Raw genomic sequence first — 15,799 nt, forward strand, 5'->3', positions numbered from 1 at the left:
TGATGCAGTGGAGAACAAGCATGCAGAGAAGTGCAACTCACCTTCTTTATTGTCTCATCTTCGGCATCTTTTCTCTCCTGTGCTTAATTCCAGGCTCCTCGTCCTCCTTGTGTGCACATTTCTCCACCTTGAAGTGAATAAAGACAGAGACCATGGCTGAGAATTCATCACAACATATCAAAGCTCTCCTGCGGTGCCCTGGTGGCTAATGTGCTGGTCCATGTGCCATGTGCTCATGCTGTGCTGTTGCTCCCTGTGCTTTTTCCAGACTCACTTCAGTGTTGAAATTGCTATTGAAATGCTGGGGGGATGGTGGACACAGCACAATTCATGGTAAGGGGGGGAAAAAAAAAGAAATATACAAACCCTTCCTGCTTTTGAGCAGACCCCAGAAGAAAATGGAAAACTGTGATCCTCACTGAGGGCGGATTAAAACACATTAAAATGGCTGTGTGTATAATCAGCCAAGCCCAGTTTGGTTTAGTTGTAAAATCACAGCACCAACATGTTTTGATCCAAAAATCTGTCTTTTGGGAGGCAGCATTTCAGGGAAGAGTCACGAAAAAGGAAGGAGGGGACGTGCAGAATTCATTGCCGGCAAGAAAAAAGGGGAGATAAGGGGAGGAAATTCATTTTAATCCTGTTTGAGTGTCTTTAATTCTAGCGTGTTAAGTCCTTGCAGTGTTTTGAGGGACGGTGAAACCAGTTTTTGTCTTAGGGCAATGACTCACTCTGCTTTACAATAAAGCCGATCACTGACACTCTGCTCCTGTTTCTTAAAGCACACGGCAGTGGCCTGTCATGTTGTTGAGGATTTTCTCACAGAAAAAAAAAGCTTACATAAGAAAATCCAGCCCTGAGACACATCTTATATAATTATCCCTTGTAATAACGTATCAGACCAGATTCATTATCCTGCTTTTGAGACTCTGAAAACAGTGAATCACTTCGCAAATGAGTTTTCTAGAAAGCAGCCATTTTCTGATTCATCCTGGGACGGAGTGGAAGGGTGGCAGGTAGGTCAGCGTAAGGGCACGGAACAGATGGTGGTCTGTCCAACACTCGCCAGGTAGGACTTGGTTGGGACAGGTTGCACACACACACCCGCAGGTCAGAGGGAGGCCACTGATATTCCAGGGAGGGCTCGCGCCCTGTTCACATGACAAGGATGCAACAAACAGAATAAAACCAGAGTCTTGCAATGTAAAGCTCATGCATATGGTTTTGTTCACAGCTCTGCATTATCCACATGACCTCTTATTTGTGATCTCATGTTTGACGTTTTTCTTTAAAATGTCAGATATTAACCAGGAACTTAAAAAGGCCTATTATAAATATAAATACACATTTTTTTTAAGTTTTGTGCAGGTTGATTTTTAGTTTTTTTAAATACACTGTACTGTAGTTTGAAAAAGACTCTACAGTCCATCTCAGTCAGCTGCTTCGTTCCAAATGTGAAATCAGTGTTCAGGATATAAAGAGCACTGTGAAGTTCTGTCCTCCTCGTACTGCACTGCCTCACTGCTTTGAAACAGGCATTAATAGAGCCAAAATGAATATCTTGCTAATGGTAATTACATATGTCATCCATGCTAATGTTAGCCAAGTCCAAACTTTCAGTATTTAGCAATCTGCCATAAATTCATATTTCTGGCTGTCAAATTAACATTTGTAGTGACCTGAATCTGAATTAGAGGGTTTGATCAGACCTATTAAACCCAGTTTGAAAATGTGTTGGGATTTTTAATATTTTATATCCTTACCACCTCTAAAGTGACTGTTATTCTGAAGAACAATCGAGTTCTTCGCTGAATTCAGTTTCACTATCTGGAGTGTGAAAACTTTGAAGGTCAACATCTCAGATTCCACATAGAACCATATGATCCAAAGGTTAATCACAATCTGAGCAATACTTACGAATTGGTCAATTTTCATATTATAAACATTAATATAAACAAGTATTACATATTAAACATGTGCTAGTGCTGGTGATACAACCATCTTTAAAAGGTCCGCTACAGAGTTACAAGTGAAAAATGAGAACAACTTCTGTAGAAAGATGTGATTTTAGATCTCATGTGGCCTCTCTTCTCGGTCAATAATGTCAAGGGGAGAATTTTAATTTCACACTCTGCTGGGGTGCATAATACATACATCACCCAAACACAAAAACAGCGAGGTGGGAGGCAGGGCGGCCTGTTCGTGGATCAACATATGTTTTCATGAATGAGTAAACAATCCGGAAATGAACATAAATGAATACACGAGACACGCCAATGACATGCTAATACAGCCTTTCAGAGTAACAGTGCATCTGCTCTCAGTGACTGTAAACAGCACAGGCAAAACAGACCCAATGGCCTTTTCCCCAGCTGTGTCTGCTTTAAAATGACAGCATGCACACGAAAATTAAGTATGATATTAAAACTTTACTGTAATCTTCAAATTAATTAATTTCTTGAGTCAGTGATTATGGTGCAGCAGCATGTATGGATGAGCTACATTTGTCCATATTTAACTTAAGGAAGAAGGTGTTCAAAGTGTCCATCCCCAGGAAGCTTCCAACAAGTCAAGTGCAGCTCTCTTCACTGTATTCACTATCTGCAGTCTGAATAATTCATGAGGGAACAAATAAATACCAAAAAAAAAAGGAAAAAAGAGGTCTGTCAAAAGGAGGAAATGACTGACCTTGTATGCAAAATAAGTCTGGAGAGCGATGCACAGAGAGAGATAAGGATAAGACAGGGATGAAAAATGGCAGGGGAACAGAAACAGAAACACAGGAAAGAATGAGGGGGACATAAAATGAGAGCTGTATAAACGAGAGAAAAAAAAAAAAAGCCTCCACATGCTGGAGTGTGATACGGAAATAGGTCCCTCTGTATTCATGAATCTCTTATAGAGCAATCAATGGGGTAAGCGATACATAAAAGATGAGGCCAAGTTTGACCTGTGCACTGAGGGGGAGGAGAAGAGTTCTGCAGAGCCTGGACTGGAGGAGATGGCGATTTAGACTCTGTCAGGGCATCCTTTGAAGTTTGGGCAGATGAGGATGGGCTGTGGATCAGCCCGTGGCCCAGCTGCATTAACCCCCCAAGCCCCAGCAATGCTTGCACTGAGTCAGCAGCAGCACCAGCGGGCTTGCCTGCTTGGCCAGCATGATGCATAATCTCTACACTCATGTAGCACAGATCCATTATACGGAGCCATTATTCAAACTTAAGCAGTGATTATCTCTGCGCTTTAATACATTTTCACAGCAACACACCAGTCTGCTGCAGATCTGATGTTGATGCTCGTTTTGGACAAAGATGGAATTTGTGAAGCAAGAGCTCATAACATCAACTCAGGAGCTGCAGTGCGATTACTTATCTGCCAGCAGACAGGACAAAGGAATACATACACACACACACACACATATGCACACACACTGGGACCTTAATCAATCTGAAGATTAAGATCAGTCCATATTGAAAGTAACACTCATGCACGTGCACACACATACACACTTGCACAAATGGACTGTTAGACACTTTTGCCTTATTGTTTGACACATGTGGGCACTCTGGTGATAAATAGAGGTGAGTCACATCAGAAAGAGGATTAGAGGGGCTGTCAAAAAGCATAGAATTATTGACGGAAAAGAGGAGGATTTAAATTTGGCTCTGCCGATCCACAACAGCCTCTAACACCTCCCCTCAACCCTCTACTTCTACATACTAAAACCTAAATGATGACTCAGTAAGACTGACTCAGGTCACTTTGGACTTACACTGCTCAGGTAAACTGTTAATCCAAGGCCTGCTATGACCTGACTTTCTCTTAGGCCTCATCCCATCACTGCAGACTCAAGCTATACACATACAGTAGCAACCCTAGAAAACATGAAGGCCAGACCAGTGTAATACGTAAAGGATGAAGAAATCCATGCACACAGAGTCAGACATGAACTTGTAGTATCTCATCAATCCACAGAAAAACACACTAATCCGATTCAAATTCTCCCAAATCTCCGTGTGATTAAAATAATTCCAGATTTTGAATAAATCATGGGTGATTAAACTAACCAGGATTCCCATCTGAGATTACAATCCCAGTCTTATGCTTTTTCCTGCTCATAAGGATGAAAGTGGCAGAGAGCTACTTGGGAGAGTATTTGAAGAAGTATACAGAAATCTAACCCCCGACCTGAGAATCTGGTAGAAAACTTTGTTTAAACACTGTCCAGTTAGACATAGGTTAAACTTTTTTCAACAAAAACAGAATGTGAGTTGTGTCTGCACATTTACTTGTATGTTTGACTGGGAATGTGTGGTTGTTGTTTGGGGATTTTTACAAGGGCACTGAGATGTGTACAGTATTTGCAATTGAAATGCGGGGTGTGATTCAGAGGCAGGGGGAGTTGACGGCACCCCACCTGGCTGCTTAGACTTCCAAAGGGCACACTTAATGAATTCACAGAGCTGTAATGTGAGAACCACACACTGATGACAGGTGGCCATTTATTAAGCAGCTGTTTATATATATGTGTGTGTGTGTGTGTGTGCATCTGTAGGGGCAACACATGCAGTATTAAGTCAGTTTAAGCAGGAAAGTTGCCACCATGGGAGGATCAAGAGAACACTTTAGTTGTGTTCCTTTAAAAAAACAAGGTAAGTTTCTGTGAATGCACAAACTCTGATGATCTCTCCTGCCAGAGTGACAATAAAAATTAAGACCATGTCTTAAACAAAGTGCAGTAGCTGAAATACGGGAACGCTGGCAGGTTAATGCTGAAGCTGGATGCACCTTAGCTCAGATGTTTGTCATATGTGACATGATCGGTTATACCTGCAGAAGTATGTCGGAAGTATGCTTCTCCTGCTCGCTGATACGCTTTGTCATCATCTTTCTATGCACATTTGTTTTATTGACGTTGCTGTCAGTTTAAATTAGAACAGGAAATGGCTTATATCTTATAATACATATGAACAGCAGCCAAACAATGAGCAGTAATTTTGGCACTGAGCATGAAGGCCTGTGGTGCAAATGTAGTGGAAGAGTAAATGAGACATATGGCGCATTATGTCTGACTGTGTGAATGCTACTGAGACTGAAAGTTAAATTGATACCAATTTGATATCTATAGGATCATATTTGGGATTGTATCACTCCATACAATTTTTTTAATCTGTCATTTTGACTCAACAGATGATGATGGCTCAGATAAGTCATACTTCCTGACTGTTGCATTCTGTTTCCTTTCATTCACCCTCAGGGTATCTGTTGCCAATCTCACTCTATGTACCATTAGTGAATTTAGACATCGGTCCCTTTAAAACACTGAAGATTAAGGTGAAACCATTGTGATAGGAAGTCTGTATTGCACTCTGACACAGTCTTGACTCAGACTGTGGATGTTAGCAAGCAAGGCTAACTAGTTTCCATCAAGAAAGATCAAAACTAGATTAAAACTTGTCCCTCCACTCGGTGCAATTAATTACACTATCACTTGTCCAGCATTTACATGGAAAATTTTCCAAAAGGCATCACACACAACCAAAACGTCAAATTCAGTGACTCCAGTTAGCTGAGGTGACAGCTAGCTGCCAGCTCATGACAGGAGCTGTCACTCCAATGATTCAAATGAGCAAGTAATATAAAAATTCACCTCCCATACTGTTGTCATGAACAAGAAAATTAGCTATTGCCACCAAAACCAATTTTTGCACCATGCAGTAAACATGTTTATTTCTGCTGTTGGGAATTTTAACATGGTGTCTTATGGAAACTGACTCAGTTTTGGAGCCAACCTCAGCCATTGGAAGAACTGTAGGTTTTTTTGATATCTTGGCTGCATTTTTGTACAGTGGGAGATAATGGACACGTCGTCTATCTTTATATATGTTAATGGCCTGAGCTTTGAGAAGCTTTGAGAGCAGAGAATGCATTGTTAATAGACAATCTTGTCACAACTCCAGTCCATCTCCACTCAGCATTCATATCTGTCTCCCTTATCTTCTCTCTGCTGCTCTCTTTCCCAGCATATTGCTCTCACAACCTTTATTTGTGATCTTTTTTGCTCCCTTCCACACTTTTGTTCTCTCTCATGCATAATCAGTGTTCTTTCGGGTCCTCACTTTATCTCCCCCGGAGACACACTCTCTCTCTATCTATCTTTCCTCGTCTCCTTCTCTCACTTCATTGCTCTCCACTGCTCAGTCAGAATAACAGCAGTGATCTATCAGAACATTTTCTGTAACCAGAGGGCAATTTTCTAGACCTGGCAGAGCATCGGCCTTTCACTATACTGTACCAAGAGACTGCCTTAATAATAGAACCAAGAAATCTGATTAACACAGTATTGTATGTATGCAGAAACAGCTACAGTAAAGCAGCAACAGTCAAGGCCAGTGATTTCATGCAAATCAGATTCATGCAGATTACCGTGGGCTATGAATGACCAACATAGACTGAGGTGAACGGTGCATGTAAATAGTGGTTCAAGAAAAAGGGTGTGCTCAGTGATTAAGTGGACACACAAGTCAGGGACTCCAATCAGGCCAAATCAATACGAACTAATTCTGTGCCAATTAAGAAACCGTGGTTCAACGCCCAGGACCTAATTCAATTTCATTCTGAGTTCTTGCCGTGAAAGGATTGATTGAAAGCCCTGGACAGAAGCCAGACGATTGAGAAAATAGAGTTATGAGAGATTATTTTTTCTTTTCACAGACACAACTCTTGGCATTCAAGACTACATTGATTGTGGGTCAGGCGTTAAGTATTTCAATGTATCGGCCCCATAGCTCAATGCTCTAGAGCACTTTGAAGAGATGATAAATGGCATCTGGCTGGAAAGAGGAAAGGAAAGGCAGATGAGGAGAGAGATTGTGGCAGTGTTGATCATGCCTTTTCTTCACCGCGATTAGCCTCTCTTTTTCATCTTTTATTTCATCTCTCTGTGATAGCCTTCCTCTTTATCCCTCTGTCATTTTCAGTGTTATCATGGCTAATGCTGTGTAGTGTGAGATGGAACAATTTTCCAAAATATTTGAGCAATTTACCAAAATGAGCTCTTACTATTTAACAATTTTGGGTGGTTAAAGGTAGTGATTTGCACTGTGAGATGAAGGGTTGGATACTGGTTGTAAAGAGAAAATGCACATTTTAAGATAAAATAAGAAAATGGATAAATATAGTCTCCAATATGACACTGGAGTTCAAGGCTGGATTACAAAGCTTCTTAAAGGACAAAAACGCACACTAACATGCAGCTTACCCGAGATATTCAGTATGTCGTGCACGTCGTACTTTGATATAGAATATAACATTGCTGACCCCAGATAAATGCAATAATATCACTGAAATCCTTTTGGAAATGCATTATATTACCCCGTTACCAGTTTATAATTCAGAGACAAAGAGAATTGACAGCTCTGTGAGTGGTACATTCATCAATCAGGTACAGGACTGATTCCTGTTGGTGTTCAACTCAAGGTGAGAACTGTCAATCATTCACTGTACAACCGTCTGAACACGATGTGTGACTCAAGCTAATGCATTTGTGGCCTTGGCAGACCACAAAGAACAAAGTGAAAATTAATTGTGGGATATCTTTGCCAAGCTGGCTTATCAGAAGGACTAACAGCTAGATGTGCCTCGCTGTCAGAACCTGTTAATGTAACTGTGTCAAGAGTTTTCTGTGCTTTTTTATTTGAAACCCCAAACTTAAATTGAGACAGAGTGGTTATTTGAAAAACACTAATCCTTTGAATTTATAAAACTGCTTGTGTAACCGCAACGTCCTCTTGGGAACACTGGGCATAATTCATTGATATTTTCTTGACTAGAAATGGTTTTAAGATTATGTAACACTAGGTTTCAGTGGTTCAGAATAAATTAACAGAAATCCGCATGTATAGAATAAAACACATGGAGGACAGAGAAAGAAACAAGACAGATGCAACTCATAAGCAAATTTACCCCTCTGAAGGAGGCAAATATTCCATTACTGATCCAGTAAGTATGCTAAGCTCTATCTACAATGCAGGGCAGCAAGCAGAACTTATCATAACACACACTGTTAAGCCCTCACATGGAGTTGAGAGGTGCAAGGAGGGAGAAGGAGGGAGAGAGAGAGAAAGAAAGAGAAACAAGCCTCATGTCGTCCACAGCAAGTGGAACCGAATGAGCATCCAAACCACCGCTTGGTTACAGCTGAGAGACAGATGCATCGCGCAGCTCAGAGGACCAACAAAGGAACAAACACAGAACATGTTGCAGACAAAATGAGGATTGTGAGAAATTCACAGGAGAGATGTAGTCCAGATTTTGAGAGAGCCAGACTGTCTATAATCTTTGACAAAACTGAAAGAACAAATGAGAGAGGATAATAACAAGAGTTCTTCAAACCCAGGGAATACAGACACGCATGCAAGCGCTGCGTTGTTTTGTTCGTGTTATCATGAGACAGGAAGGGGGAGAATTAACCTGAAGTAAAGCTCTTACAGTACCTACCCACAATTTGTTTGGCTCAAGAACTCGGTAACATGTAAGTCAGTCTAATAAAGCAGAAAAAGCCCTGACGATGGACTCCTCTCAGTAGAACCACTGGTTGTGTAGTCTGCCTTTCCAACATAACACAGAATTAACCTTTACAAGTCAAACATGCTTGAATACCTGCTATAAAAAACAAAATAACAGCGCTGTAAAACTGTCACAAGCATTCAGTGTTTTATGTTATCACAAATGGATCAGTATTATAGAACAACACAGGCCATAACAGTTGACTTCAATAATATCTTTATGCACTATTTGTCTCAGACACGGATTCCAAAAAAAACCCCAAAAAGACATAATTGATGTATTGATTAGTTCAGGAATTGTTTTTGTTTATTGACAGTATTTTACAATAATGGCCCAACAAACCAACCCCGGTAAGTCGGGGCATTGCAGTCTTTATTAACGTTCTTAATTACACCATTTCTTCTCCTGATTTTCCCGAAGAAATCTATTTCTACCTATCTGCTTGGACAGGTTTCGTCAAATGTAGTTTATACTTTGCCACTTTCTGAAGCATAATGTATGGAAATCCTACTTCATACTTTATAAAAGATGTAATTTGTGTAAATGTAATCTGTGAACTGTTGAAATGGTACATAAACAAGCCCAGACCAGCTGTCACTCTGTCCAGTAGCCTAATTGGATATAAAGCTGCCCAATCTGGCAGCAATTAAAGTTACAAAAGAATAATTAATTCAGTAAAGTTTCTGTACCCATGTTTGTCTTCTTCACACATACAGGCCAGAATGCTCCAGCAGATTGATTATTCTTTTTTGGTAACTGCAAAAGTCCATTATATTTATGAACTGGTTTAATGTTCTCATAAAGACAACAATAAAGTCCCACATTTGGTAGAGTGAAATACATAGTTTGTGGAGCATATTTGCCTCTCATAGAGCAAAGTGAAGTCAGTTGCTGAACTGTATTTGATGACAAGAGATTAATCGGGATATAGTAATTATATGACTTATGGGGACATTAGGTATACACTGTGTTGTGAACAGCGAGCAAGATGAGGTGTGAAGTTGTACTCTCACAGACATGCACCACTGACATATACATAAAGACAGATGACATGTCTCCTCCTCCCACTGTACAAAAGTGAAGCCAACATATCGTCATTTGCAGCCTGTCTGTCTGAAACAATTGTGAGCAGAGCTCGGCTGTCATGACATTTCACCCGCTTTTCATAACATCAAATAACTAATCCAAACTAAACTTATAAGAAAAATGGATACTTGGACATACATCAGTACAATAAGAACAAAAATGACAGAAAACATTTTTACATTTTCCTTTAAGTTTGCCCCATATCCCCTCCACCACAAGGGGCCGATTTTTGGGGGTCACTTTTGGGGAACTCTCATGCCATCCATCTTTATATACAGGCAATGAAACACTCAAACAGGAAGAACAATGATTTAAATTTGAATAAATATGTGAACATGGCCAACAATCCTGCCTGGGACAGGTAAGGTTTAGAAGTACACCGCGCACTGCAGTGAAGCTAGCAGATAAATAAAACATTAGGATCTGCTCACTCACTGCGATGAAGTATCATTATTATGCAACATTGTTTGCATAATTTTGCACCACTCTGCACACGTCTTTGTGCAGTCGCTCATTTGGCCCCAGGCACCATGTTCATGCTCCTGCTCCACAGTACTCGTATAGCTCACTTCTTGCATTTCATTGAACTCACGTGAACCTTAATGTTATTCTGCTCCAATGCACCATTGGACACTCGCCATTCCTGCTGCATCTCCACTGTGTACTGTACCATACGGGCTTGAATACACTATAGAGTCAACATTAAGTGCGGAGTATTGTAGGGCTGCATCGCCGCAGGGACTAAGTGGAAAGTGGAGCCAGGACTCTGAGGGAATTCTAAGAGAATAATGTTGGTCATTGTTTGCAGATTTATTTTGTACAGGAATAGTTGATACCACTCCTAAGTCTCTGTGGTAACTTTGAAGCTCGAGCTCAAGGTGATTAGTTTAGCTTGGCAGACTGGAGACAAGGGGAAACATATAGCCTGGCTGTTGTTATAGTTCAAAAAGATGCCTATACCGGCACCTCCCAGGCTCAGTAATTAAACATGGTATCAGGCTTGTTTAATAGTACACAAACAGAAACATGTTGGATAAAGAAACAACATATTGGTCTCCTGTAATAGGTTCTTTTCATCCTGTCGTTTTTCAGTGTTGATATTTTTTGTGCCTACGTTTCCTTCTACTGGTTTCTGATAATTGTACAGATTTCAGAAGACACGGTATGTACTTTTATACTTCTAATGTTTCACAGCCTCATTACTCTAACACTCACCCTTCTTGAAATTCACAGAAACTATCACTGCACTTTAACTCCTGAACATTTGCTTCATCTGGCAATTTAACCAAACAAATAAAAAATGTCATCCTCACAAACATGACAGAAATGATATAAACATTCATTTGAGTACAGAGACTGAAACATGGACCTGCAGACTAAACACTCATTCCTCCATCTGTCTGACACTTGCTAGCTCTGGAGGCAATCCCATAAGGCCCATATAAAGTCACTGTATCTGTGTTTACACACTATATGCTCTCTTCCATTAACAGTCTGTGGGTTGTACATTTATCACAGCGGTGAACCATCGAAAAAACAGAATTGCTGTTTTGTCATTGTATGAATACATGCACACGCCAAGTTGCAGTTTACCTCCATGTCTATGTCTATATCTATGGTACATGGTACGACAGTCACCTGAAGATCGCCCACAATGCTTTAAATATGCATGTCGCTGCAAACAAGCTACAGATTCAAAAATGTGGATGCTTCACACACACATCTTCACACACACAGTAACCTTGACCACCAAAATCTAATCAGTTCATCCTTTGGTTCAAGAGAACATTTGCGCCAAATTTGAAGAGATTTCCTCAAGGCATTATTGAAATATCGTGTTGACAAGAAAGGGATGGACGAACACGTGTACATGTGGACAACCCGACATCAATAACACCTAAAAGGCATAAAAAAAAGCACAGCTCATCAGAAACAATGGCGCTTAGGCCTCTTCAAGAGATTGATTCTGGTTTAAGAGGCCTATATGACATTCTGTGAAATGAAGATCCTTAAGTTGGGTGTATTATATTATAAGTGTGCTATATGTGAGCTTGCAATGCAAAACCTATACGGTTGAAAATAGCACCAATGCATATAGGATGTAAACATTACAACACTCTCCATATTTATTACATTTTCAGTTCAGATATTGTGCTACCTGTCCATGGCAGCATCTTTCATGAAACTAGTTTCGTTATCACAAGTCTCCTCTGTGTCATCCTACGTGGTGGTGAGTGGAACACTCAGTGATCTCTACCTCAGTTAATCTCAAGCGAAGGTAGTCAGGCTATCAGTGGGGAATTTAAGGGGATTACACATGCTGAGCAAAATAAGGCTTAGATGGGATAGTACACAACCTTTTGCATGCACACAAACTGACTGCGTGTGAACAATCTCATACATGTCAGTATGTCTGTAATAGCGTCCATGGAGGATGGTTAATATGACAGTCTCTGCACAGTTTGACTAAAGGTCAAGTGTGTAGGGTTTATGGGGATCTATTGGCAGACATGGAATACTCATAATTATATTTTCAATAGTGTATAATCACCTGAAAATAAGAATCTTTGCATCTTTAGACTTTGTGCCTTAGAATGAGTCATTTATATCTAGTGTGAGTGAAGCATCCTCACTACTAGATGCTAATCCCACACTTCACAACATATAAATTGATGTTAAACTTGTAATCAAATGTATTTCAGATACCACTGATGCAATTCTGTAGCTTTCATTTGTCTTGAAATGATAGTAAATGTAATATTTTGGGATTTTACACTTCCAGTTGGACAAAACAAGAGGACACTAGGAAAGTTCTCGCTGTACTGTCCTGTCTGTACATGCCCAGCCCAGCCGTGCCAGAGAAGCAGAGAGGGTTAAGAAGGTCAACATGAATTGAGTGTAGGTTGTATTTGGCAGCAAGCACAGTGGTTATATTGTTTGCCAGGACCTATGGTAAGCATCATCACCTGAGGAAAATCTGGTGCCGGAAGGCCTGCAGCCAGCAGCACCAAACTGACAGCCAGGAGTCACTCCACCCACTACGACTGCCTCGCGTGATGGCACGTCAATCTAAATCAGCCACAAAACATGCCAGGACTCCCACTCATATACATCAAGGTCCATAAATACACATAAACCTACAGCCAGGCGAGCATATGTGTACAGGATTACTACGAACACCAGCTTAATACACGTAAAGAAACACAGAGCCACGCAAACACTTACGTAACAGATTCAGCCTGCACATAAATGCAGACTAAACGTGCAACACAAAATGAAACATGACCTTCAGCAATTCTCTTTCAAAACCGACAAAAGATTAGACAAATACTTGTTCACTGAGCCATGAAGGACACAAACACACACACACACACGCAAAAACAAATAAATAAATGAAGTGCTGGGTAAGATGCAGTGTAAGATGGAAGACTCCTTTTCCTCATGATAAAACACAGAGATCATCAGTTATCATCAAGCAAAAATAAAAGTCTTGCAACTGATTTACCTTTGTGAGAAAATCGGGCACGAATAATAATGGGTCACTGAAACAACATCACCACTTGCTGTTTTCTGAATCCCCTCAGAGGTTGCAGACGTCACAGAACAGAATTAATGTTACTCTGAGAGGTAAACAGATGTGGAAACAACGAAGCCTTTGTGGCCTAAACTGTAACACATATACCCTCTCCTATACTCGTGCACAACGGTCAGTTAATCATTTTTATTGACGTTTGCTTTGGGGCAATCAAAGGATGTTGATGCATCACTACGGTGTGGTCTAGTTTGTATTGGGCCTGTGTATAAATCGATAGACACACATTGATTTTGAACTATCCTATTACTCCAGCTGTATTGCTGAAGGCAGAGTTTTCACAGGTTGTTTAAAAAAACATTAGATATGGTGTATTTTTCTGATGAGTACAGTGATTACGCAGTTAGTGTCCTAATTGTTAATTAATCATTTTAAGACATGTTCTCATTTGCTGAGCAAATATTCAACAACTTTTGTATATCATGAGAATAAAACTCAAGTTGTAATTAACGTTTGGCAACGAGAGGATGCTTTATTAGATGTCTAAATTCCGGGTTTAATTTTTACAGGATTTTCCCCAACAATTTATTGTGTGGCTCGCGACCAAATGCAACATGTTTTTCATCAAATTGTGTAGTGATGATGCATGGGATTTGGAAACACGAGAGGCTCCATCAGCAATGCCAACATTTAAAGAGCGAGTTGAGTCAAAATTACTGAATGACTGAATTTAGGCCTGAAGGAAATCTGCCATTTATCACAGCTTGGTGTAAACCCCACAACTTAATTGCAGCCTTTACCGAGCCCAGCTGCACGTGAGCAGTGCTGCAAAATATCATCTGGAATGAGATTGATGTTCCCTTTGCTTTTCTATGACACATTGTCATCACTTTACCTGTTCTGATCAGCCAAACATAAATGACTAATGGTTTAATGGTGCACATGGAGCAGAACCATTTTGTTTTAATTAATTTAAGTGACTGCATAAATTGCGACAATAAAAGGTATAATGACTCACGCCTCGGTACATTTTGTTTGTCGCAACCTTCGTATAAAGCAAACGAGCAAGAGGATTGCGTCTGCTACGTGACATGCCTCTCCACCACACACACACACACACACACACACACACACACACACACACTCCTTTTTTCCCTATACCTCACCTCCTACACACCAAATCTTTATGACAGCGGCTGCTCATCCGGCTGGCTGCCTCCTCGTCAACGCTGCCCCAGATTCCATCAGATTATACAAATGACATCATCAAGTGTATGTCTTTTTGTGCCTGCGTATGCATATTTTGACAGCACAGTCTGTATTTGTGCATACTTTGTGTGTATACTCTCAAAAAATCCTAATATTCTAAAGACATCATTGCACAACAAACAAACCAAAAAAAGTCTTGAACATAACAAATCGTCAGCATGATTGAAAAGAGAGGGTCCGACTGGGTTTCATCGCACCAAATAAATGCACATTGGCTTTAGAGACACAGCTTGCGTGTCTGTCAACATAGAAAGTACATCTGTTGTTCTGCGGGCCACTGAACTTCAACAGCTGAACTGTATATGCTTACATGCATCTCTGGTGAAAAGAGTCTTCTACAAGAGAGCATCCAGGCACTTTGACATGCAAACAATAATCCCACGGTGCAGCAGCAAACAGAGGTTTCGTGACTTTATATGACTTAAACCATGCTGAAGTACTCCTACCCCCTGCTGTGGTTATTCACATACAATGGAACATTCAATGACGAGTTATTATTTCATTTTAGTGGGTTGCAGCCATACAAGCCCCCAAACCTTTGCCTTCATTGCCTGACTGACAGCTGAGCTGTCAGAGGCATAATGTTAACAAACTTCCATGTCCCGCATGGACATTTCACTCCACTCTTACCTGCCCCTGTAGGCTATATTGCCTTTTAAGACCACAGCATGTACAAAAGATATGAGATGCATGGAATCATGGGAGTTGTTGTCTTCCTTGTTGAACAACCACCATTGCCAATGAAAATCTATGTGACATGACTTATTCAGAATGAGATAATATTTTACAATTCTGTTTACATTAGATTTAGTCATATCCGCAAGAGTCCTTCCTCACTCTCTGACTTTCCTGGAAATCATAGCAACAGACGACCAAATGGAATGCAAATGAGGTGCAACCTCAACCTATTAAAATATCCTGCGTAAAACGGCAGTGAACAGAGCAGACGCAGTGACAGAGAAACATAAAGAGCAGGTGTGGAACAAGGTGATGTGTGCATGTGCACTTCACTCTGGTTAGTGACCACAAGTGAAGGTAAAAGTAAGGCAAGCAAATTAAAGTAGTAGTGTAAGTAAAGACTAAAACAAGTTGGAGAATTAAGAGAATTAATTAAGGAGAATGGAACCACAGTTTGAGGGTCAATTTCGAAATGCTCTCACGGTGGAAAAAGGCTGCTGATTGTAATAACTCCTAATGATAATTGCGGCCAAAGAAGATCGTGAGAAAAGTGTTTGTTGGCAACATGGCGTTGAGAAGATCTTTTCTCACTTAGCTTATTTGAGCCTGAGAAAATGCCCTGGCTTGTCACAGCTATCCAAAGCTATTGGCTAGTGATGACCCTGA

General features: G+C 40.5%; 1 protein-coding gene across 6 annotated transcripts in view; it reads right to left on the reverse strand.

The window, feature by feature from the left end:
• dlgap1b (discs, large (Drosophila) homolog-associated protein 1b) overlaps positions 1-15,799 on the reverse strand; it is an 84,509-nt gene that overhangs the window by 54,096 nt on the left and 14,614 nt on the right. For all 6 annotated transcript variants that reach the window (XR_006841513.1, XR_006841514.1, XM_046372107.1 and 3 more), the window contains exon 2: positions 42-127. The gene's annotated coding sequence lies outside the window, so the exon portion shown is untranslated. The remainder of the gene's footprint in view (positions 1-41; positions 128-15,799) is intronic.

This window comes from Scatophagus argus, chromosome 18 (genome assembly GCF_020382885.2).
Source record: "Scatophagus argus isolate fScaArg1 chromosome 18, fScaArg1.pri, whole genome shotgun sequence".
Lineage (NCBI taxonomy): Eukaryota > Metazoa > Chordata > Actinopteri > Scatophagidae > Scatophagus > Scatophagus argus.